Source organism: Procambarus clarkii, chromosome 88, assembly GCF_040958095.1.
Source record: "Procambarus clarkii isolate CNS0578487 chromosome 88, FALCON_Pclarkii_2.0, whole genome shotgun sequence".
Taxonomy (NCBI): Eukaryota; Metazoa; Arthropoda; class Malacostraca; order Decapoda; family Cambaridae; genus Procambarus; species Procambarus clarkii.
Genome location: NC_091237.1, coordinates 15,900,521 through 15,925,035, shown reverse-complemented (window position 1 = coordinate 15,925,035; position 24,515 = coordinate 15,900,521). Strand labels below are relative to the sequence as shown.

At 44.4% G+C, this 24,515-nt stretch overlaps 1 protein-coding gene and 1 long non-coding RNA gene across 8 annotated transcripts in view; one reads left to right on the top strand and one right to left on the bottom strand.

Annotated features, from left to right (window-relative positions):
• LOC123745743 (uncharacterized) overlaps positions 1-24,515 on the top strand; it is a 178,730-nt gene that overhangs the window by 85,941 nt on the left and 68,274 nt on the right. For all 3 annotated transcript variants that reach the window (XR_011225714.1, XR_011225712.1, XR_011225713.1), the window contains one exon: positions 15,170-15,416. This is a non-coding gene — a long non-coding RNA (uncharacterized lncRNA). The remainder of the gene's footprint in view (positions 1-15,169; positions 15,417-24,515) is intronic.
• The window catches only part of LOC123745745 (protein turtle homolog A), a 129,174-nt gene that overhangs the window by 46,509 nt on the left and 58,150 nt on the right, over positions 1-24,515 (bottom strand). The window lies entirely within an intron of this gene.

Below are 24,515 nucleotides of genomic sequence, written 5' to 3'. Positions count from 1 at the left end.
CTTTGGTCCCGCCTCTCAACTGTCAATCAAGTCAGGTAGCGGGTGACCTGGAAAGCGATTTCAGTTCCACATCGTATCTAGAGATTTCTTGCCAGAAAGGCTTGAGTCACGTCTCAGGTAGTCAAGATACCACGGGCATGGAACCCAGACCCCGTAAGAAGCGAGGCTATCCCTGTACCAACCAATGCAAGTGACATCACCTAAGACCCAATACACTTTGAGACCTTCAGGCAGCTAGCTACCTGTCCCTCGCCACACCAGCCTCTGAACTGACCAACTTTCCTACCAACCTTTTCATTCCAAGTTCACAACTTAGAGACTCTGATATTTAAACTTATTTTCCAGAGGTCAGTTTAGAAATTCTGTCCGAGTTGAACTTGTGCAAAAAGATTTTTATTCGTGGTGGTGTTGCATTCACAGTTGGTACTGTGTCTGGTCCTGTGTACACTCACTGTTGGTACTGTGCCTGGTCCTGTGTACAGTCACTGTTGGTACTGTGCCTGGTCCTGTGTACAGTCACTGTTGGTACTGTGTCTGGTCCTGTGTACAGTCACTGTTGGTACTGTGCCTGGTCCTGTGTACAGTCACTGTTGGTACTGTGTCTGGTCCTATGTACAGTCACTGTTGGTACTGTGTCTGGTCCTGTGTACAGTCACTGTTGGTACTGTGCCTGGTCCTGTGTACAGTCACTGTTGGTACTGTGTCTGGTCCTGTGTACAGTCACTGTTGGTACTGTGTCTGGTCCTGTGTACAGTCACTGTTGGTACTGTGCCTGGTCCTGTGTACAGTCACTGTTGGTACTGTGCCTGGTCCTGTGTACACTCACTGTACTGCTCATCTTTTGAGACCCTTGTTCGAGTCAGCGATGACCCAAATTAATAAAATACTAAATACTATTACCCCCGACCATTGTGATATATATATATATATATATATATATATATATATATATATATATATATATATATATATATATATATATATATATATATATATATATATATATATATAAACAAAAAAAGAGCCAAACATGTTGTTTTAAGCAATCTAATTTTTCTTATCATTTCACAGTTAACAAGTTCAAATTATCGTGAGTTCTATAAATGGACAGAACCAAAATTGAAGCAAATTGACTTTAAAATTGAACAATTCATCAACAATACTATAATTCTGAGAAGCAAGAGGAGGTTATAGAGCTGCCTCAAGTAGAGTCACCACAAGAGCCCGCTCTACACCTCTCATATTTGTAAAAAAATTCAACATTCTCACAATGTTGAAAAAAAAATCTCTGACTTCATACATGTCAGAGAATTAAAGGAACTCAGAAGTACCAATAAGAGATGTTCAAGTTTACAATTAAAGGCTGAAAATGAATCAAATTAATTAAAATAAAGATTAAAAATATAATAAAGTAAAAATAAAATAATAAAACACTTTTACTACAATGACCAAGATTCTTGAACGTGGTTTGTGAAGCCTTTCACTTAAGTCATTATTTCTGGGTCAATGTTGACAGCTGTGGGGTGGGGGGGGGGGGGGAGGGGTTGGGGGTTGAAGGGTTGATCACAAGTCCTAATTATAACTTTGTAACAAGGTTAACAACTTTCCTAATTAATGCTCTGACGTCAGCCATCGTTGGGTAGACTCTGAAGCTTCTTCAGGACAAGTAGAAGTGGAGAGGAAAAAGCAGTAAGGTATTTACTGTAAGATATTTACAGTAAGATATTTACAGTAAACATCATTCCTCTTCCCGTCATCTTATGTGCCAAAGGTGGGTAATAGAGTAAAAAAAAGTAAGGTTTAGATATTTTAAATAATATATATTACCTATTCATTCATTAAATATCTTCCTATACAGCGTTTGTGTAACTCAGTTGATTGGCAGTTGAGAGGCGGGACCAAAGAGCCAAAGCTCAACCCCCGCAAGCACAAATAGGTGAGTACAAATAGGTGAATAGGTGAGTACAAGCATCAGCTAAATTAAGAGTTGTTAGTGTGTGTGTGTGTGTGTGTGTATGTGTGTGTGTGTGTGTGTGTGTGTGTGTGTGTGTGTGTGTGTGTGTGTGTTCAGTGTTCAGTGTATGACATGTGCTCAGTGTTCCCTGTACCCACACTCCACTCTAACTCCAGCAGTCATCCACAGCAGCGACCACCGCTTAATAGGACCAGGTGTATAGTGACCCTTCTTGATGTAAACAAAAGCAGAATTATATTCGTGGTGTTCAGTCTTTTTTTTGTTACATTTTTCCTGGATATTTGTGAAATTTCCTGAGGAGCTGCCCTACCAACAGCTCCTTGAGACCAGTCCAACCTCACTTAATATATATAAAGAACCTCTAATGTAATTCATAGACAGATTTTGTTTGTACTTAACATCTAGTCGATGCCTCCTGCACACAGAAATAACATCACATGAGACCAGAAGGCATGGCAGGATGTGCAGAATACCCCCGTTGAAAAGCAGAGGTGCAACAGGTACTCTGAGAGAGAACTCTATCAACATCAGAGGCCCGAGACTGTTCAACACGTTTCCACTACACATAAGGGGCATAACTGGCCGACCCCTCACAGTGTTCACGAGAGAAGTTGATAAACACATCCAAATGATACCTGATCAACCAGGCTGTGACTCATATATCAGGCTGCGAGCAGCCACGTCCAACAGCCTGGTTGACTAGACCACTAACCAGAAACCCGGATCAGAGTCCGGGCCGCGGGGACGTTAATCCCCGGAACCTCCACAAGGTAACCGAAAGGTACTTAATAACAAGGTACTTTAGATTTACTCTAAACAATTCAAGGCAATTATTATATCCTGCAATGCAAACTAAAAACAACATGGAAGCACATTTTAATAAATAAAACGCCTTACTGTATACTTGACAAGACAAGGAATTTTGAGAGACCATCTGGCAGTTACAGCAAGCGGGCATTTCAGCTCTATTTACAGCCTGCATTGTTGACATCCCTCTCTCCCTCCGGGAAATTGGCTGGGCCATTATTCTTGCCAGTTAATTACTGAGGGGGAGGTGAGGACAGGTGTCTGGTCATTATGGTTGGCCATTGTGGTAAGCGACGCCTGATCGATACCATATGTCAGCCCAAGTCACTGTCCTGTTGGTACTACACGCTCACGTCCGCCTCACTTCTCTCTTTTGGCGGCAATATTTGCGCGGGAACTTTCTTGGCGGGAACTGTTTTGGCGGGAACTTTCTTGGCGGGAACTTTCTTGGCGGGAAGTCTTTTGCCGGGAACTGTTTTGGCGGGAACTCTTTTGCCGGGAACTCTTTTGGCGGGAACTCTTTTGGCGGGAACTCTTTTGGCGGGAACTCTTTTGGCGGGAACTGTTTGGCGGGAACTCTTTTGGCGGGAATATTTGCGCGGGAACTTTCTTGGCGGGAACTGTTTTGGCGGGAACTGTTTTGGCGGGAACATAAGCACACATAAAATTGCCTAGTACATGCATACATATAGATATATAAATTAATACATAGATATACGTACGGGTATATATATAAATTCCACGTAAGGATATATATATATATATATATATATATATATATATATATATATATATATATATATATATATATATATATATATATATATATATATGTCGTACCTAGTAGCCAGAACGCACTTCTCATCCTACTATTCAAGGCCCGATTTGCCTAATAAGCCAAGTTTTCATGAATTAATTGTTTTTCGGCAACCTAACCTACCTAACCTAACCTAACCTAACTTAACTTTTTCCGCTACCTAACCTAACCTAACCTATAAAGATAGGTTAGGTTAGGTTAGGTAGGGTTGGTTAGGTTCGGTCATATATCTACGTTAATTTTAACTCTAATAAAAAAATTGACCTCATACATAATGAAATGGGTAGCTTTATCATTTCATAAGAAAAAAATTAGATAAAATATATTATTTCAGGAAAACTTGGCTTATTAGGCAAATCGGGCCTTGAATAGTAGGCCGAGAAGTGCGTTCTGGCTACTAGGTACGACATATATATATATATATATATATATATATATATATATATATATATATATATATATATATGTCGTACCTAATAGCCAGAACGCACTTCTCAGCCTACTATGCAAGGCCCGATTTGCCTAATAAGCCAAGTTTTCCTCAATTAATATATTTTCTCTAATTTTTTTCTTATGAAATGATAAAGCTACCCATTTCATTACGTATGGGGTCAATTTTTTTTTAGTGGAGTTAAAATTAACGTAGATATATGACCAAACCTAACCAACCCTACCTAACCTAACCTAACCTATCTTTATAGGTTAGGTTAGGTTAGGTAGCCGAAAAAGTTAGGTTAGGTTAGGTTAGGTAGGTTAGGTAGTCGAAAAACAATTAATTCATGAAAAGTTGGCTTATTAGGCCAATTGGGCCTTGCATAGTATGCTGAGAAGTGCGTTCTGGCTACTAGGTACGACATATATATATATATATATATATATATATATATATATATATATATATATATATATATATATATATAACCAGTATATATACTGGTTGGCCAGTAAACTATTTTGGTGACCTTAATAACCCTCCAGAGGTTGATAGGTCTTAATAACCCTCCAGAGGTTGATAGGCCTTAATAACCCTCCAGAGGTTGATAGGCCTTAATAACCCTTCAGAGATTGATAGGCCTTAATAACCCTCCAGAGGTTGATAGGCCTTAATTACCCTCCAGAGATTAATAGGCCTTAATAACCCTTCAGAAGTTGATAGGTCTTAATAACCCTCCAGAGGTTGATTTAATAACCCTTCAGAGATTGATAGGCCTTAATAACCCTCCAGAGGTTGATAGGCCTTAATTACCCTCCAGAGATTAATAGGCCTTAATAACCCTTCAGAAGTTGATAGGCCTTAATAATCCTCCAGAGGTTGATAGGCCTTAAACTCAACATCAGACCAAGATCGATCCCTCAAGAATCAACCTTCCAATATCGACGAGGATTACTCTTAAAAATAATAAATCCATAAACAGCAGGAAAGATGCTTCCAGTTTTGCTGTGATCCATGACAGAGCGACACAACGCTCGCTAGGAATGTTCGCCCTTGACTTACCTTCCCTGGCGACCGTTCCTCCCAGCGCGCGCACACACACACACACACACACACACACACACACACACACACACACACACACACACACACACACACTGGAATATTTTATTATGATTTAGACAGTTATGAGCCCCAGGTTGCCTCTCCCCAGGTGGGGGTGAGGCAGGTGTGTAGGGGAGGCAGCAGGTGTGTGAGGCAGGTGTGTAGGGGAGGCAGCAGGTGTGTGAAGCAAGAAGGTAAACACACTGGAACGTATATACACTAGAGGAACTTGGCCACACACACATATATATATATAAATAGATATATATATATATATATATATATATATATATATATATATATATATATATATATATATATATATATATTCACTAGAGAAACGTTGGAACATACACATAATAGAGCAATACGTTTTAATAAACCAAGCGTATTCCAACGAGTTAGTAACATAGAGCTGAGAGCTAGAGAGCTGAGAGCCAACCAAAGGATCATTACAGTAAAGCTGAGCCTTAAAACAATCACAATCACGAGAGGTAATTAACATACAAGTTTCATTACAATACCCTCAAGAGGCTGACATATCAAGTACAGGACGAGTATACTCAGCTATCCTAGCCTGTGTAATGGTTAGTATACCGTAAATCGCGTGGCGAGTATACTGGCCTACTACGTCCTTGGTCTCTCTCTTCCACCTCACCTCTCTCTCACACACAGAGGGAGAGGGAGAGGGAGGGAGAGACAGGGAGAGGGAGGGAGAGAGAGAGAGACTGAGAGAGAAAACAACACATTTTTCATGGTCTATTCCTACCATCCAAGATAAAAATATTACGAGGATCTTTTTCACTTTGAAGGAGCTTGAATTGGGAGAGGGAGTGAGGAGGGAGGATAAAGAGAGGGAGAGGGAGTGAGGAGGGAGGATAAAGAGAGGGAGACAGAGAGAGGAAGGAAGGTATTAGGATAAACAGAGAAAAAAAACGGAGGAAGAACAAGGAGTATATAAACGGAGGAAGGAGGAGGAGCAAGAGGAATAAACTAGGAGAGAAGAAGCACACAGGAAGAGAACAGGAGGTGGAAAACAGAGCCATACAAGCCATCACTACCCCCCCCCCCCCCGCCCCCACACAACACAACACAACTCTTCACAACCTACAACAGCAAGCAATACTCGCCATCCCTGCGTCGCTCTTGCTGTGGGGAGGAGGGGGGGGGAGAGGTGTGCCCCCGACTATTGTGGGGGTGTGGGGGGGGGGGTTGCAGTAGGTGTCCAAATACTGATGTGATCGCCGCAGTTGCATATAAAAATTCGTATGAACATGTATCTATTTGGACAGTGACGAGAGGGAGGTAATTGTATTAGCTTCACTATAGGTTGTGTTCGTTACGTTGCTGGTGTGTGTACGCTCCCGTACACACACTCGGTGGCTGAGCGGGCAGCACGCTGGACGCGTGATTCTGTGGTCCCGGGTTCGATTCTGGGCGCCGGCGTGAAACAATGGGCAAAGTTTCTTTCACCCTGAATGCCCCTATTACCTAGCAGTAAATAGGTACCTGGGAGTTAGTCAGCTGTTACGGGCTGCTTCCTGTGTGTGTGTGTGTGTCTGTGGTGTGAAAAAAAGTAGTTAGTAACAGTTGATTGACAGTTGAGAGGCGGGCCGAAAGAGCAGAGCTCAACCCCCGCAAGCACAACTAGGTGAATACACACACACACACACATACACACACACACACACATCGTGTATAAATATCTCTTATATGACAAAGAGTGCTGGGAAGACGGGACACCACGAGCGTAGCTCTCTCATCCTGTAACTACACTTAGGTAATTACACACACACACACATACACTCTAACATGGGGAAGGAAATGCCTAACAGCCGGGAGTCAGAGAGTCACCGTGAAGGGCGAGAAGCGGTACTGACAGAGTAAACAAGCGGAGTGCCTCGGGCAGGATCGGGGCTCCCACCCATATATACTTTTTCTCAGTAATGTTAATGATCTAACTACAGGTGTAAAGGTCTATATATGTCGATATTCGCAAACGATGCCAAATTAGTGAGAACATTTGGGACAGGTGAGGATTGTAAAGTTCTCTAAGATGACTTAGACATGTTGCAGACAAGCTCCGAGAAATGGCTTTTGGACTTGAACACCAGCAAGTGTAACGTGATGGAAATGGAAAGAGGTGACAGGAGACCAACCGGACTGTACACAATGAAGGGAAACTACCTCCCTCTAACAACCATAGAAAAATACCTTAGACAAACACGAATCTTAACTGAGAAAGATAACCTTTCTTATATAAGATAACCTCGACAGCATACTCTACACCAACACAACCAGAACACCACCCAGGAACCTAAACAAGGAGGCATGTAGATCGCTGCACACGTACGTGAGACCAGTTTTAGAGTATGAAGCCCCATCGTGGAGCCTCCCGTCTAAAAATAAAAAAAAATTTCAATGAGGTTCGTCCCAGAATTGCGAAACATAATAATGAGGGAAGACTGGTAGAACCAGACTGTGTCTCCACCGGACTGTGTCCCCCACCAGACTGTGTCCCCACCAGACTGTGTCCCCACCAGACTGTGTCCCCACCAGACTGTGTCCCCACCAGACTGTGTCCCCACCAGACTGTGTCCCCGCCAGACTGTGTCCCCACCAGACTGTGTCCCCCACCAGACTGTGTCCCCACCAGACTGTGTCCCCACCAGACTGTGTCCCCACCAGACTGTGTCCCCGCCAGACTGTGTCCCCACCAGACTGTGTCCCCACCAGACTGTGTCCCCACCAGACTGTGTCCCCCACCAAACTGTGTCCCCACCAGACTGTGTCCCCACCAGACTGTGTCCCCACCAGACTGTGTCCCCACCAGACTGTGTCCCCACCAGACTGTGTCCCCGCCAGACTGTGTCCCCACCAGACTGTGTCCCCACCAGACTGTGTCCCCCACCAGACTGTGTCCCCACCAGACTGTGTCCCCACCACCGAGGCATAACGAGTTCTCTAAATGTCGCGAGTCTGCTCCCCCGCCTGGCAGGGAAAAATCCTTGGCTTTTCGCCCCCTAGAGGACCCAGAGGCCGGCACAGCGGGTCTCTGGGTGCTGGATATTAACGGCGCTATAATATGTCGACGCTTCAGTCAGCCTCTGTTTTGTTTTTTCTCCAGGCTTGGTAAATGGTGGGGGGGGGGGAGTAGGGGGACTTGGGGAGGGGGAGGGGGGACTTGGGGGGAGGGGGGACTTGGGGGGAGGGGGAGTGGTTGGGGTGAGGGGAGGGGGGTGGGGAGTGGTTTTGGAGCACGTTAGGTAAAATTTTCCAGAGCGGGATTGGATGAAGGGTGTGTGTGTGAAGGGGGAATAGAGAAAAAGAGAGAGAGAGAGAGAGAGAGAGACAGAGAGACAGAGAGAGAGAGAGAGAGAGAGAGAGAGAGAGAGAGAGAGAGAGAGAGAGAGAGAGAGAGAGAGAGAGAGAGAGAGAGAGAGAGAGAGAGAGAGTGTAGAGTGGGGGGGGGGGGGTGTCGACCTGAGACTGGACGTGAACCTCTGATCAACAAGGTATAGTACCGTGAACCTCTAATCAACAAGGTCTAGTACCGTGAACCTCTAATCAACAAGGTATAGTACCGTGAACCTCTAATCAACAAGGTCTAGTACCGTGAACCTCTGATCAACAAGGTCTAGTACCGTGAACCTCTAATCAACAAGGTAGAGTACCGTGAACCTCTAATCAACAAGGTACAGTACCGTGAACCTCTAATCAACAAGGTACAGTACCGTGAACCTCTGATCAACAAGGTACAGTACCGTGAACCTCTGATCAACAAGGTATAGTACCGTGAACCTCTAATCAACAAGGTACAGTACCGTGAACCTCTGATCAACAAGGTATAGTACCGTGAACCTCTAATCAACAAGGTACAGTACCGTGAACCTCTAATCAACAAGGTATAGTACCGTGAACCTCTGATCAACAAGGTAGAGTACCGTGAACCTCTAATCAACAAGGTACAGTACCGTGAACCTCTAATCAACAAGGTTTCGTATAACAAAGCTCTTGCAAATATAAAAAAAAAAAATTTATATTCCATCTGTTCCAAATTGTCTGCAGCTGATCGAACCTCCGAGAAAAAAATCCAATTGGGAAATACAGACAGATCAAAATATTATTTACCCACTCTGTTCTCCAGCTCTCATTTGACCCAAAATATATTGCAAATATCGCTTCATTGAAAGATTATTTGCTCCAATTAATGATTCACAACGACTCATAAACGATTTGCGGCACTTTTTGGAAGTTAATTAAAAATAACTATGTTTTTAAATTTTGTTTCATTTTTCGTCTGCATATCATTTTTATTATTGTTATTGTTATTTGCAAGAGTTTGTTGGTGCTCTCAGGATGATGGGACGAGCGGGATAATATTGGAACCCTCTGTTTCCACCTTGTTAGGCTACATTTAGATTATGGAGTTCAGTTGTGGTCACGTACCATTATCATGGGCATAAATTTACATGAACGTGAAGGTTGACAAAGTTAATCCTAAGAATTAGGAACCTCCCTCAGCATGACAGATTAAGACAGTTCAATTTACATATTCTAGAAAGGTGTGAAAGTGGGAACGCACAAAAGGGATATTAAAATGGAGATATCAAAACAAAATAAATTACGAAACAGAGGATACAAAACAAATGACAAAATGTTGATAAAACAAATTCTAGGGTAAATGGCTGTGCTTCATCAGTAGCCTGTGTCATCAGCAGACTGTCTCACCACCAGGTTGTGTCATCAGCAGACCGTCACCACCAACCTCCCGTCCACCGTCCCTGACTGTCCCTTTACCTCTCCACCTGTCCGCAGTCTTTGAGTGCTTTATAAACTTGGGTCTCGCGTGACTTGCTCCCACAGATTTCCTCGCTTACAGCATGGCAAGTTCCCACACCCACGCAAATGTTCCCTGCCACATTAACAAGGAACATCTCGGTAAAAACAATGATGGAATTAGATCAACAAAAGACCTTACAGATTTCTTTGGGTGAATATAAGGATCAAACACCCAAAGCGCTGGTGAAGTACTATGTCCTGTGGGGCTAGGACTATAACTGTGGACTGTGTCCTGTGGGGCTAGGACTATAACTGTGGACTGTGTCCTGTGGGGCTAGGACTATAACTGTGGACTGTGTCCTGTGGGGCTAGGACTATAACTGTGGACTGTGTCGTGTGGACTAGCACCCGCCTGTCCTAGGTCCATTACGTGTGATTTAGAACATTCTCCAAAGTATTCAAGACAACCACCAATTAGTGTTGGTTCAGGAGTCTTGCAGCCTAAATTATTCGCGCGAAGCCTCGTCTAGGGTGTGAGAATACCTCATTTAGAATACCTCTTAGAATACCTAATTTGACTCTTTTGTTTGACGTCATCCTATGTCGTCACGGTAAACTAAGTCTCAGTGTCTAGAACATGACTACTTTGTTCACTCACAGCTTTCAATACAAAGTGATTCAGTTGTATTTTTCATTTAATAGATTTACATACAGCGATACACTTAAGGATATATCCAGTCAATAGATCTTGTAAAGAGTGCACTAGAGTTCTCACCGTCACTACGCTGTTTATATATAAATATATATATATATATATATATATATATATATATATATATATATATATATATATATATATATATATATATATATATATATATATATATATATATATATATATAATATATATATATAGTCCGTGTTTATCACTCTCTCCCACACAGTGCAAGCCTCATACGCGACTTATTCACGCACACTGTACACTTATCAAATGAATTTTTAATCCATGAATTGTTTATGTTTATGATAACAAAGTTTCTAAATGTCATATATATTACATATTTTTTGTTTTAGTTTAGGAATTAAAGTTTTCATATAAAATTGAAATTGATGTGCTCTTTATTATACTCTTTTTTCTGGTAGAAAGTAATGTTATTTGTAAAGTTTATTCACTAAATGTCTTTGGATATCGTAAAGGATGTGATATAAGACGGACAATACTGAATAATATACACAAATATCCACTCAGTCATAGTTAAATATGATGAAAATTCAAATGAAATCCAACATTAGGCGTATTTTCCTATTTAAATAAACTTAAGCCAATGTTAAATATAAAAACCGACTGTGCAATGTTATACAATTTGCTTAAAAAAAGTAAAAGCTAACAAAAAAGTGTTAAAAGTAGATATAACACATCATGGTCTGAGTTGCTGTGTAAGATAACCCACATCAAGCAAGGCGGGGCACAGGAGCTAGTGTTCAACACTGTACAATTAATTAAGCGCACACTACACATACCTCTTATAACAAAAAAATGGGTCAAGAATCATACTGAATTAAACGACCGACAGATGGAAAGCCGGGGGCCCAAGAGCTGAAGCTTTGCACACCTTGATCGCTAAGACTGTAATTACCTAAGTGTAGTTACAGGATGAGAGCTATGCTCGTGGTGTCCCGTCTTCCCAGCACTCTTTGTCATATAACACTTTGAAATTACTGACGGTTTTGGCCTCCACTATCCACTGTGTGTACCGTCATATGCGTTAGCATGTACACACACACATTGTACTCAAACATGTACAGCTTACACACACACACACACGCCGTGACCATGGGTACACCGCCAGAGTATACCTACCCTCTGGCAAACAGAAAACCCACCAAAATGAACAAGTCCTTAACATGTCGCAACAAGTCTAAGCAAGTCTCAACGAGTACCAACAAGTTTAGACATGTTCAAGCGCGCCCTCTGGCATCTATACCCAATCTGGCGAAAGGTTAAACTTTCAATCTCATTTTTTTCCTGGCATTAGTTCCCCCCCTCCGGGTTCTGAGTGTGGAAGACTGTTTTATTTATAGCGACAAATTCCGCCCACGACCATTTGTTCAGTGTCAGAATGGTACAAAAACGGGCGGCCGGGACCTGGAGCTGAATCCCGACCTTGCACCCTCAGAACTTTCTCACGATTTGACACTCCGTAAAAAAATCGATGTATTAGGCGTGAAGAGAATTTGTGTACCCCACGAAGCCTAGTGTATTATTGGATTAAGGAATAACTTCTGATGATGCCTTTCAGACCTTTGCTCCAATAACTTCCGACTTTTACATATTTGTTTTCCTTTTTTTGCTTGGCTTTACGTAAAGTCGGCAGAGAAAAATATATAGCCTTGACTTTTTAATCTTTACCTAAAAGTTTTCAATCACCTTTGTGGGTTTTTCTCGCTTCTGGAGTCTTGCTCGGGGTCTTCTGAGAGCAGTTCATCAGCCAATCACAATCGTGCGCCAGTTTACGCCTTAGTTGGTATTGGTGAGAGTTCCCTGCGTTTGATAGCACGTCTGGTTGATGATTAATGGCAACTTTCCATCGAGTTTCTTTAGATGCCTTCAGGAGCGAATCTTTTAACAGTTGTTTTGCGTTGGTAAAGTTGTCTGTCTGATCGCCAACCCAGTCTCATGCACTCACTCGCTGACTCACTTATTCACTCACTCATCACTCACTTGCTTGCTCACTCACTCGCTGACTCACTTATTCACTCACTCATCACTCACTTGCTTGCTCACTCATTCGCTAACTCACTTATTCACTCGATATCTCATCATCTCTTCTTCCCCTTCACTTTCCAATCTCTTAATTCTCATTTTCCTCATCTCCTACTCACTTAAGAAAGAACCCACTTTTTAATCTCCCATTCTGTCTGTCGATCTGATTCTCTTTCCCTCTCTCTTTCCCCCCTCTCTCTGTCTATCTTTCTCCCTCTTCCCCCCTCTCTGTCTCCATCTGTCTCTCCCATTTGAGATTCAGCAACTACGACAGCTTTTATTTAAAAATTATCTCTCAACTTTTCCACCATTGGACCCCATGTTTTTTGGTAAAGATTCTGTCTGCTAAACAACCCGGCAATGAAATCATTGCCCCCTCTTTTATTCCTCTCAGTTGAATGATATATATATATATATATATATATATATATACTGTGTAATTAAGCATGCAATTTAAAAGGTTATACTGGTACAGAAAGTTTGTTAAGAGATGGTTGACGTTAGGCTTTGAATTTCGCGTTCAACGGAAAACAGTATGAGGCGGAGGGATGCAAAATTTGCCAGATTTCTGTATTTTTTATTTTATATGAAACAGCTTAGAGAGAGCAAGCTGGCATAAATGTGTAGCCACGGGTGTAATACCTAGTGAGCTTTGTGATGTCGGAACCCGGGTGTTAGGTGACACAGACGACCAGGAGTGTGTCCTCAGTGACACGTGCAACCGGTAGTGTGTCCTCAATGACACATACAACCAGTAATGTGTTCTCAATGACACGAACAACCAGTAGTGTGTCCTCAATGACACATACAACCAGTAGTGTGTCCTCAATGACACATACAACCAGTAATGTGTTCTCAATGACACGAACAACCAGTAGTGTGTCCTCAATGACACATACAACCAGTAGTGTGTCCTCAATGACACATACAGCCAGTAGTGTGTCCTCAGTGACACATACAACCGGTAATGTGTCCTCAATGACACGAACAATCAGTAGTGTGTCCTCAATGACACGAACAACCAGTAGTGTGTCCTCAATGACACATACAACCAGTAGTGTGTCCTCAATGACACATACAGCCAGTAGTGTGTCCTCAGTGACACATACAACCGGTAATGTGTCCTCAATGACACGAACAATCAGTAGTGTGTCCTCAATGACACGAACAACCAGTAGTGTGTCCTCAATGACACATACAACCAGTAGTGTGTCCTCAATGACACATACAACCAGTAGTGTGTCCTCAATGACACATACAACCAGTAGTGTGTCCTCAATGACACATACAACCAGTAGTGTGTCCTCAATGACACGAACAACCAGTAGTGTGTCCTCAATGACACATACAGCCAGTAGTGTGTCCTCAGTGACACATACAACCAGTATTGTGTCCTCAATGACACATACAACCAGTAGTGTGTCCTCAGTGACACATACAACCAGTATTGTGTCCTCAATGACACATACAGCCAGTAGTGTGTCCTCAGTGACACATACAACCAGTATTGTGTCCTCAATGACACATACAGCCAGTAGTGTGTCCTCAATGACACATACAACCAGTAATGTGTTCTCAATGACACATACAACCAGTAGTGTGTCCTCAATGACACATACAACCAGTAGTGTGTCCTCAATGACACATACAACCAGTAATGTGTTCTCAATGACACATACAACCAGTAGTGTGTCCTCAATGACACATACAGCCAGTAGTGTGTCCTCAATGACACATACAACCAGTAGTGTGTCCTCAGTGACACATACAACCAGTAATGTGTCCTCAATGACACGAACAATCAGTAGTGTGTCCTCAATGACACATACAACCAGTAATGTGTTCTCAATGACACATACAGCCAGTAATGTGTTCTCAATGACACATACAACCAGTAGTGTGTCCGCAATGCCACATACAACCAGTAATGTGTTCTCAATGACACATATAACCAATAGTGTGTAGATGTAAGAGGTTTCGTAAGCGGACACGTAAATAATTGATGAATACTGGCTAGGCTTCTTAGATCAGTGTTTCATAACCGACCTCACTCTAGGCTCAGTTTATATGCGCGACCTGTCAATAGAGCGCCAAATGATGTATTGGCAATATTTAAGATGTGTCGCGACACATGAGTCAACTGTGTCATGTGTCACGGTGACACCTTCATGTGTGTTGACACAGGCGACATGCCACAACCTGGCTACAGTGTGTAACCGCCCAGCCAGAATTAAGTGCTCATTTGACCAGTTACACAACGTACGCGTTGAACATTTACACCCTTCCCTCACGGTAATATTTACATATACAAAATAGGATAAATTAAATTGTATTTAAGCTACAAAATACCAATTCAAACAGATAAAAGTATATATTATTTTCGCCAGAGAGACCTGGCATCGCGGGTGACCGCGCGGCCAGCTCTGAGCGGCAGAAACTTTCCAGTTTTTATACTTTTTTAAGTTACGGTATCGTCTTATTTCTCAGGACAAGAGAGACGGAAGTATTATACATAGTGTGGTGAAGTGATACGAGTCCCGGGAGCAGCCTGGCGTGTGTGTAGGCCTACCAGGGGGCTCGGCCCCCCTGTGGCTCGCTGGATGTAAACATGGCGTGACGTCATCATGGACACTGGCGCCTCCCTCCCTCCGACAACAACAAGAGACCACGTGACTCTCAGCTGACCACGTGACTCAGCAGAGCACGTGACTCTAACTACAATATCTACTAAAATGTAAGTACGATCTTATGTGATGTATTAACATAAAGTAATGATATGATTGTCTTTGAGCAGCTCAGTAAGGATAAGGTAGGTGATGGTAGAATCCTTGTTAATAAGTAGTTAAGAAAAGTATTTTGGAATGGTGATATATATATATATATATATATATATATATATATATATATATATATATATATATATATATATATATATATATATATATATATATATATATATATATATATATATATATGTATATTACAAGTATGCCTAATAAATGTGTCTAAGAAACAAGGAGTGGAGAGAGATCTGGGCTGTTGACTTTAGTACAATAGAATAAGAAAAGGTTGTCCTTGCAAAATACCCGGATACTTGTGTCATGTGTCGTGGGAAACGCTTACAGGGATGATACTTGACGTCTGTCAGAGGGGGACACATGCCCAGTATCCTGTAGTTGTGCCCCATCGTGTCGTTACCTGTTTTATCCTCGTGCCTCTGTTGTCCTGTTGAGGCTTTGCACCACACTGCAACCCGTTCTCGCACTTTCGTATAGTCAATATTGACTTATTAAATACGTGCATATGTGACATACTAATTTATTGTGACTATTTTAGTTTACCTTGAAAAGCTTCATAGAAAACACCGACCTTACCTAACCTTCTTAGTATGTTATGATAAGCATCTTATTGCTTCGTAATTACAATTATTACTTAACCTATTATAGGTATAGGTTAAGTAATAATTGTAATTACGAAGCAATAAGATGCTTATCTTAACATACTAAGAAGGTTAGGTAAGGTCGGTGTTTTCTTGCGGTTGGTACTTCGCCTGTACCCCCCCCCTCCCACCCATCCCAGGATACCAATCCCACATGTACCGCACACTGATCAATCCCACTCTCTTGACAACACTGCAAACTCGCCTTTGCTGTTTTTTGCTGCAAAGATTGCACGCTGCAGGAACCATTCTGTGTACGTTGGCATTGTGTTTCAGCATAATATGCTTCCCTTGTCACCATAGAGAGTCCTGGAGCCAGATTCACGAAGCTGTTACGCAAGTACTTACGAACGTGTACACCTTTCCTCAATCTTTGACGGCTTTGGTTACATTTATTAAACAGTTTACAAGCATGAAAATTTGCCAATCAACTGTTTGATTGGCAAATCAAACAGTTGAAGCTCCTGATGCTTCGGAGCTCATTAACTGTTTAATAATTGTAAACAGAGCCGCCAAATATTGAGAAAAGATGTACAGGTTCGTTAGTGCTTGCGTAACTGCTTCGTGAATCTGGCCTCTGGTGGTTACATTATGTCAGGCCTTAACCTGTGCAACAGGTGACGCCTTGGCTCTATCACTCCAATGTCTTAAAATGTATTTTCTTGGCCATTTCCACCGTCATTCACGCTCTACTTCACTGTGGACGGGTCGAAATCTGCTGATAGAGTTGACTTCTCCATTAATCTTCCTTATAAAGCCTTTCTGTTCTACCTTTACCAAGAGACGAGGGTTTTACTGCTGAGTTTAATACTGGGTTATTTCTTATATTCTGAGACAGTTGCTTAAGAAGCTGTGGCTTCCGGTCCCCGTCTCCCAGAAGCAGATTCCTTACTCGCAAAGATGGTTAGCTTCCACCAGTAACAAGTTATGTGTCATCATGTGTGAACCTCGTAGAAGAACCTCGTGTGAAGGGGCCTCGTAGCCTGGTGGATAGCGCGCAGGACTCGTAATTCTGTGGCGCGGGTTCGATTCCCGCACGAGGCAGAAACAAATGGGCAAAAGTTTCTTTCACCCTGAATGCCCCTGTTACCTAGTAGTAAATAGGTACCTGGGAGTTAGTCAGCTGTCACGGGCTGCTTCCTGTGGGTGGAGGCCTGGTCGAGGACCGGGCCGCGGGGACACTAAAGCCCCGAAATCATCTCAAGATAACCTCAAGATCTCAAGATAACCTGTCCTCGGGGAGTGTCTCCTCTGTTCTAAATAAGTCGGAAGGTAGTTAGTGGAAACCGGTCGCCGGTCGGCCGAGCGGACAGCACGCTGGAATTGTGATCCTGTGGTCCTGGGTTCGACCCAAGCGCCGGCAGAGAAACAATGGGCAGAGTTTCTTTCACCCTATGCTCCTGTTACCTAGCAGTAAAATAGGTACCTGGGTGTTAGTCAGCTGTCACGGGCTGCTTCCTGGGGGTGGAGGCCTGGTCGAGGACCGGGCCGCGGGGACACTAAAAAAAAGCCCCGAAATCATCTCAAGATAACCTCAAGATATAACCGTTTCTGGCTAGATTACCACTTAGCACCCTACGTTAACTCGTGGCTTCTTTATGGAGCTGTGACACTGCTCTCAGAAATATTCCTGTTTTTAGGTTTATAGAAAATGTTAGTTATCATTGTTCTTTTCGCACTGTTGTCCCTCGATGCGATTTTGGGTCAATCCATAAACATGTCTCATCTTGTGCTTCTCCTCTCATTTTGGTATCTTGAAAGATGTGTCGATGCTTCAATTTTTTTTTTTTTTTTTTTTTTTTTTTTTGTGATATATACAAGAGTTGTTACATTCTTGTAGAGCCACTTGTAGAGCCTGCCCGAAACGCGTAGCGTTTCGGGCAGGTCCCTGGAATACGATCCCCTGCCGCGAAGAATCGTTATTTCATCCAAGTACACATTTTACTGTTGCGTTAAACAGAGGCTACAGTTAAGGAATTGCGCCCAGTAAATCCTCCCCGGCCAGGATACGAACCCATGACATAGCGCTCGCGGAACGCCAGGCGAGTGTCTTACCACTACACCACGGAGACTGTTAAATTCAATATTCTGTAACAGAGACGCCACTGTGTATACTCTCGTAATCACTGTTCATACATGACTGGATGTAACGTTACAATACATAATAAACATATCAAAAGATTTATATTATAGAAGCAATACTAATTTTTGACAGAAATGTCTCCCTATGTAGAAGATATTAAACAGTTTTCGGTATATGTTCCACAATGCTCCAAAAGCAAGCTATAACTTTTAAGGGAAAACTTTGTTGCCACCAATCACATTGCAGAAAATCCCAAGCCCTCAACAGCCAATCAGAGCTTGTGATATACACGACCAATAGTAGTCCAGCCTCGTTCACAGACACCTGGGGCTAGATTCACGAAAACACTTACGCAAACACCTACGAACCTGTACATCTTTTCTGAATGAACAAATCCACAAGGGCCGTGACGAGGATTCGAACCTGCGCCCTTGTGGATTTGTTCATTTGATGCATCACGTTAGTGTGATCTTTTCTCAATCTTTGGCGGCTTTGTTTACAATTATTAAACAGTTAATGAGCTCGGAAGCACCAGGAGGCTGTTTATAACAATAACAACAGTTGAATGGGAAGTTTTCATGCTTGTAAACTGTTTAATAAATGTAACCAAAGCCGTCAAAGATTGAGGAAAGATGTACACGTTCGTAAGTGCTTGCGTAACTGCTTTCGTGAATCTGGCCCCAGGTGTTGGGAAGGCTGTGGCGCCGCGCCTTCAGTCCCAGGAGTCATGTCGTTAGTAATTATCCGGTTCATGTGTACCCCCAAGTCCGGAACCCCCCCAAGTGTCCGGGAACTCTTGGAACTTTCCCAAGTGTCCGGGAACTCTTGGAACTTTCCCAAGTGTCCATGAACTCTCGGAACTCTTTCCCAAGTGTCCGGGACCCTTGGAACACTTTCCCAAGTGTCCGGGACCCTTGGAACACTTTCCCAAGTGTCCGGGACCCTTGGAACTGTTGGAACTTTCCCAAGTGTCCGGGAACCCTTGGAACACTTTTCCAAGTGTCCAGGAACTCTTGGAACTCTTGGAACTCTTTCCCAAGTGTCCAGGACCCTTGGAACACTTTCCCAAGTGTCCGGGACCCTTGGAACACTTTCCCAAGTGTCCGGGACCCTTGGAACACTTTCCCAAGTGTCCATGAACTCTTGGAACTCTTTCCCAAGTGTCCGGGACCCTTGGAACACTTTCCCAAGTGTCCGGGACCCTTGGAACACTTTCCCAAGTGTCCGGGACCCTTGGAACTGTTGGAACTTTCCCAAGTGTCCGGGAACCCTTGGAACACTTTTCCAAGTGTCCAGGAACTCTTGGAACTCTTGGAACTCTTTCCCAAGTGTCCAGGACCCTCCCCGCCTCCCAAGTTTGGGAACCACGAGTTTTAAGAGTCTTCAGAAACGCGCGGGGCCCCCGACATGTTTAGGCCCTCAACATTAGCAGCGAGACAATGACTGGAACATAATAACTCTATTACCAGACACATTTCGACCCATTGTTGACATTGTTTTGTTTGTTACGTAACGGTTCCTGGTACAATGTTAGTCCGAGAGTAGCTACTAGTCTGACCTTGGCACTTTAACCGGATACAATTAGAGAGAGAGAGAGAGAGAGAGAGGGAGAGGGAGAGAGAGAGGGAGATAGAGGGAGGGAGAGGGAGAGAGAGAGAGAGAGAGAGAGAGAGAGAGAGAGAGAGAGAGAGAGAGAGAGAGGGAGAGGGAGATAGAGGGAGGGAGAGAGAGAGAGAGAGAGAGAGAGAGAGAGAGAGAGAGAGAGAGAGAGAGAGAGAGAGAGAGAGAGAGAGAGGGAGAGGGAGATAGAGGGAGGGAGAGAGAGAGAGAGAGGTAGGTAGTGAAAGCTTATTAGAAGGCAGAGATAGAGAGCAAAGGAGAGACTAGAGATAGAGAGCAAAGGAGAGACTAGAGATAGAGGGCAAAGGAGAGACTAGAAAAGGGAGGAGAGATGGATGATGAAAAAGTAAAGGCAAGCAAGAGACGAAAAGTGCGAGAGAGAGTAAGCGAGAAAGTTAAGCTGGATAATGGATTGAAAGGTGAAAGGAGGAAGAGGCAGAAGAGGAAAATTTTGGAAAATAGTGCATAAAAGTGAGAAAGAAAGACACACAGGGGCCGGTGGTTGAGTGGACAGCACGCTGGGCACGTAATCCTGTGGTCCGGGGTTCGATTCCCAGTGCCGGTGAGAAACAATGGGCAGTTTCTTTCTCCCTGATGCCCCTGTTACCTAGCAGTTAATAGGTACCTGGGAGTTAGACAGCTGTTATGGGCTGCTTACTGGGGGAGGGGGAGGAATTAGTAGTTTGTAACAGTTGGTTGATTGACAGTTGAGAGGCGGGCCGAAAGAGCAGAGCTCAACCCCCCGCAAGCGTAACTAGGTGAATACAACTAGGTGAATACACACACACAAAGGATGGATTATTTATCACTGGTGGGACACGAACAAGGGGACACAGGTGGAAACTGTGAGTACCCACATGAGCCACAGAGACGTTAGAAAGAACTTTTTTCAGTGTCAGAGTAGTTAGTAAATGGAATGCATTAGGCAGTGATGTGGTGGAGGCTGACTCCATATCATAAAATTGACATGGAGTGAATTTATTCTGCTGACTGTGTGTGTGTATGTGTGTGTGTGTGTGGGGGGGGGGGTGTTTGTGTAAGTCTCTTCTGTGGAACAGGATCAACTCCTTTCTGAGAGTCGAGAAATATGCAGTCTGCCCATACGTCTGTCTCTTGTTTGATCTGCCTCTTCGGGTAACTAATCCTCCGCTTTCTTAAGGACACCCAATTTTCATTCTTACGTCTAACAATTCTCAGTATTTACAAAATACATAATATCCTACACAAGCACGCGCAGGATGTCGACTTGTTGCTTCAGCTACTCCACATATAACATTTCAAACGCCGTGTAACGGCTTGAATGTATAGAATCGCAATTTAAACCTGGAATCTATGCAGTTTAATGAGTATAACTATACTGTTGTAAGGAATATAACCGTTATTTGTAGAGGTTATAATCGTTGATTTTACGCATTTAAACGGTTACAATGGAAATAAATGGCTTTAACGGAAAAAAACGGTTTTAACGGAAAAAACGGTTTTAACGGTTTTAACGGAAATAAACGGTTTAAACCAGTATAACTGATGTACCCCTGCTCACCCCTTCTCCCCTCTCTCACCCCTCTCCTGCTCACCCCTCCCCTGCTCACCCCCTTCCCTGCTCACCCCCTTCCCTACTCACCCCCTCCCCAGCCCTCCAAGACACGTAACTGTGTGTGTGTGAAGAATTTACTGCATCTCGAGGAGGCACGAGGCGGAGTGGGGGCAGTGTGTGTGTGGGGGAGGGATAGGGAGAGGGGAAGAGGGGAGGGGTAGGGTGTAGGGCAGGGGCGGGGAGGGGTAGTGTTGCCAATATACCAATTCTCACCCGGAGACAGTGGCGGAAGGTGTAATATATGAAGGCTCTGTCCCCAAGCCGCTGTCGTCAGACGGAGCCAACTAATTGTCTTTCAAACGGGCTAGGTTTTGGATTCCCAGGGGCTAGGCTCTGGCAGCGGTAGGCTCTTTCAGGGCTAGGCTCTGGCTGCGGTAGGCTCTTTCAGGGCTAGGCTCTGGCTGCGCTAGGCTCTTTCAGGGCTAGGCTCTTTCAGGGCTAGGCTCTGGCTGCGGTAGGCTCTGTCAGGGCTATAGGCTCTGGCAGCGGTAGGCTCTTTCAGGGCTAGGCTCTGGCAGCGGTAGGCTCTTTCAGGGCTAGGCTCTGGCTGCGGTAGGCTCTTTCAGGGCTTGGCTCTGGCTGCGGTAGGCTCTTTCAGGGCTAGGCTGTGGCTGCGCTAGGCTCTTTCAGGGCTAGGCTCTGACTGCGGTAGGCTCTTTCAGGGCTAGGCTCTGGCTGCGGTAGGCTCTTTCAGGGCTAGGCTCTGGCAGCGGTAGGCTCTTTCAGGGCTAGGCTGTGGCTGCGCTAGGCTCTTTCAGGGCTAGGCTCTTTCAAGGCTTGGCTCTTTCAGGGCTAGGCTCTTTCAGGGCTTGGCTCTGGCTGCGGTAGGCTCTTTCAGGGCTTGGCTCTGGCTGCGGTAGGCTCTTTCAGGGCTAGGCTGTGGCTGCGCTAGGCTCTTTCAGGGCTAGGTTCTGACTGCGGTAGGCTCTTTCAGGGCTAGGCTTTGGCTGCGGTAGACTCTTTCAGGGCTAGGCTCTGGCAGCGGTAGGCTCTTTCAGGGCTTGGCTCTGGCTGCGGTAGGCTCTTTCAGGGCTAGGCTGTGGCTGCGCTAGTCTCTTTCAGGGCTAGGCTCTGACTGCGGTAGGCTCTTTCAGGGCTAGGCTCTGGCTGCGGTAGGCTCTTTCAGGGCTTGGCTCTGGCTGCGGTAGGCTCTTTCAGGGCTAGGCTGTGGCTGCGCTAGACTCTTTCAGGGCTAGGCTCTGACTGCGGTAGGCTCTTTCAGGGCTAGGCTCTGGCTGCGGTAGGCTCTTTCAGGGCTAGGCTCTGGCAGCGGTAGGCTCTTTCAGGGCTTGGCTCTGGTTGCGGTAGGCTCTTTCAGGGCTAAGCTGTGGCTGCGCTAGGCTCTTTCAGGGCTAGGCTCTGACTGCGGTAGGCTCTTTCAGGGCTAGGCTCTGGCTGCGGTAGGCTCTTTCAGGGCTAGGCTCTGGCTGCGGTAGGCTCTTTCAGGGCTAGGCTCTGGCTGCGCTAGGCTCTTTCAGGGCTATCACTCTCCACCACCTCTATTTCCTGCTATCTCCTCCCACTCTCCCTCCTCTACGCCGCCTACTATCTTCTCATCTTCCTTCTCTCTCTTCCGCCTCCCGCATTCTCCCTGATTTTCCCAGATGATTTACAGCGGCAAAAGTCGGCGGATTTGATTCCCCTGAGTCTCGTTCGAGTTGGAAATGTGTGTGTTGTTTTGTTTGATAAGCATCCGTGACGTGTGTGTGTGTGGGGGGGGGGGAGGATGATAGGAGCAGTCTCCCCCACCACACACACTCCAACACTCTCCACTCAGCGCTGTCACTCAGCGCAGCCGTCCTCTGGGTGTGTGTCTCAGTCTCAGGAAACTATGGAGCTGCGCTCCAGTTGTCGGTCTGGAGTGGCCTCTCCAGGGCGCAAAGCCAGGGTAGGTTGATACGGGGGAGAAGCTGTTACCCATGCAGCAGGTTGCGGAGGGGGACAAAGAGTGATTACTGGTTCACTTTGTAACTCCGATGACACTTTTGTGATGGTTGAAGTGATGTGCTTCAGCTGGTGTAGCTGTGTACGCTCCCAGACGGAACTCGTCAAATTCAATGCAGGAACAAACGGATGATAATTTGACTAACTTTTCTGGCATGGCTTATAAAATGCACACGATATGTGTACATGTTGGACGCGCACGCGCACACACACACATGGTGGAGGCTGACTCCATACACAGTTTCAAGTGTAGATATGATAGAGCCCAATAGGCTCAGGAATCTGTACACCTGTTGATTGACGGTTGAGAGGCGGGACCAAAGAGCCAGAACTCAACCCCCGCAAACACAACTAGGTGAGTACACACACACACTCACACACACACACACTCACACACACAGGGGAATCGACCTGCTCAGGGGAATCGACCGGGTAAACAAGGACGAACTTTTCAACACTGGTGGGACGCGAACAAGGGGACACAGGTGGAAGCTGAGTACCCAAATGAGCCACAGAGACGTTAGAAAGAACTTTTTCAGTGTCAGAGTAGTTAGCAAATGGAATGCATTAGGAAGTGATGTGGTGGAGGCTGACTCCATTCACAGTTTCAAATGTAGATATGATAGAGCCCAATAGGCTCAGGAATCTGTACACCAGTTGATTGACGGTTGAGAGGCGGGACCAAAGAGCCAGAGCTCAACCCCCGCAAGCACAATTAGGTGAGTACAATTAGGTGAGTACACACACACTCACACACACACACACACACACACACACACAGACAGACAGACAGACACACACACACACACACACACACACACACACACACACACACACACACACACACACAGACAGACACACACACACACACACACACACACACACACACACACACACACGCACGCACACACACACACACACACAAAGTACAGGTAGATGTTTTAATAAAAGTATCACAGACCTCTGTATCATGCAGTAGTTTCAAAATTAATTAAAACCACTATGAGAATTTAATTTCACAGTTGAAATTACCCTCGACATTTTTTTTTTCAAGGAGACAAATGGAAGGAATATAATTTTAAAACCCTGCCAATATATCTCAGTATAAGTATATGACTGATATCCACAAAGATATCAGTCATATACATATACT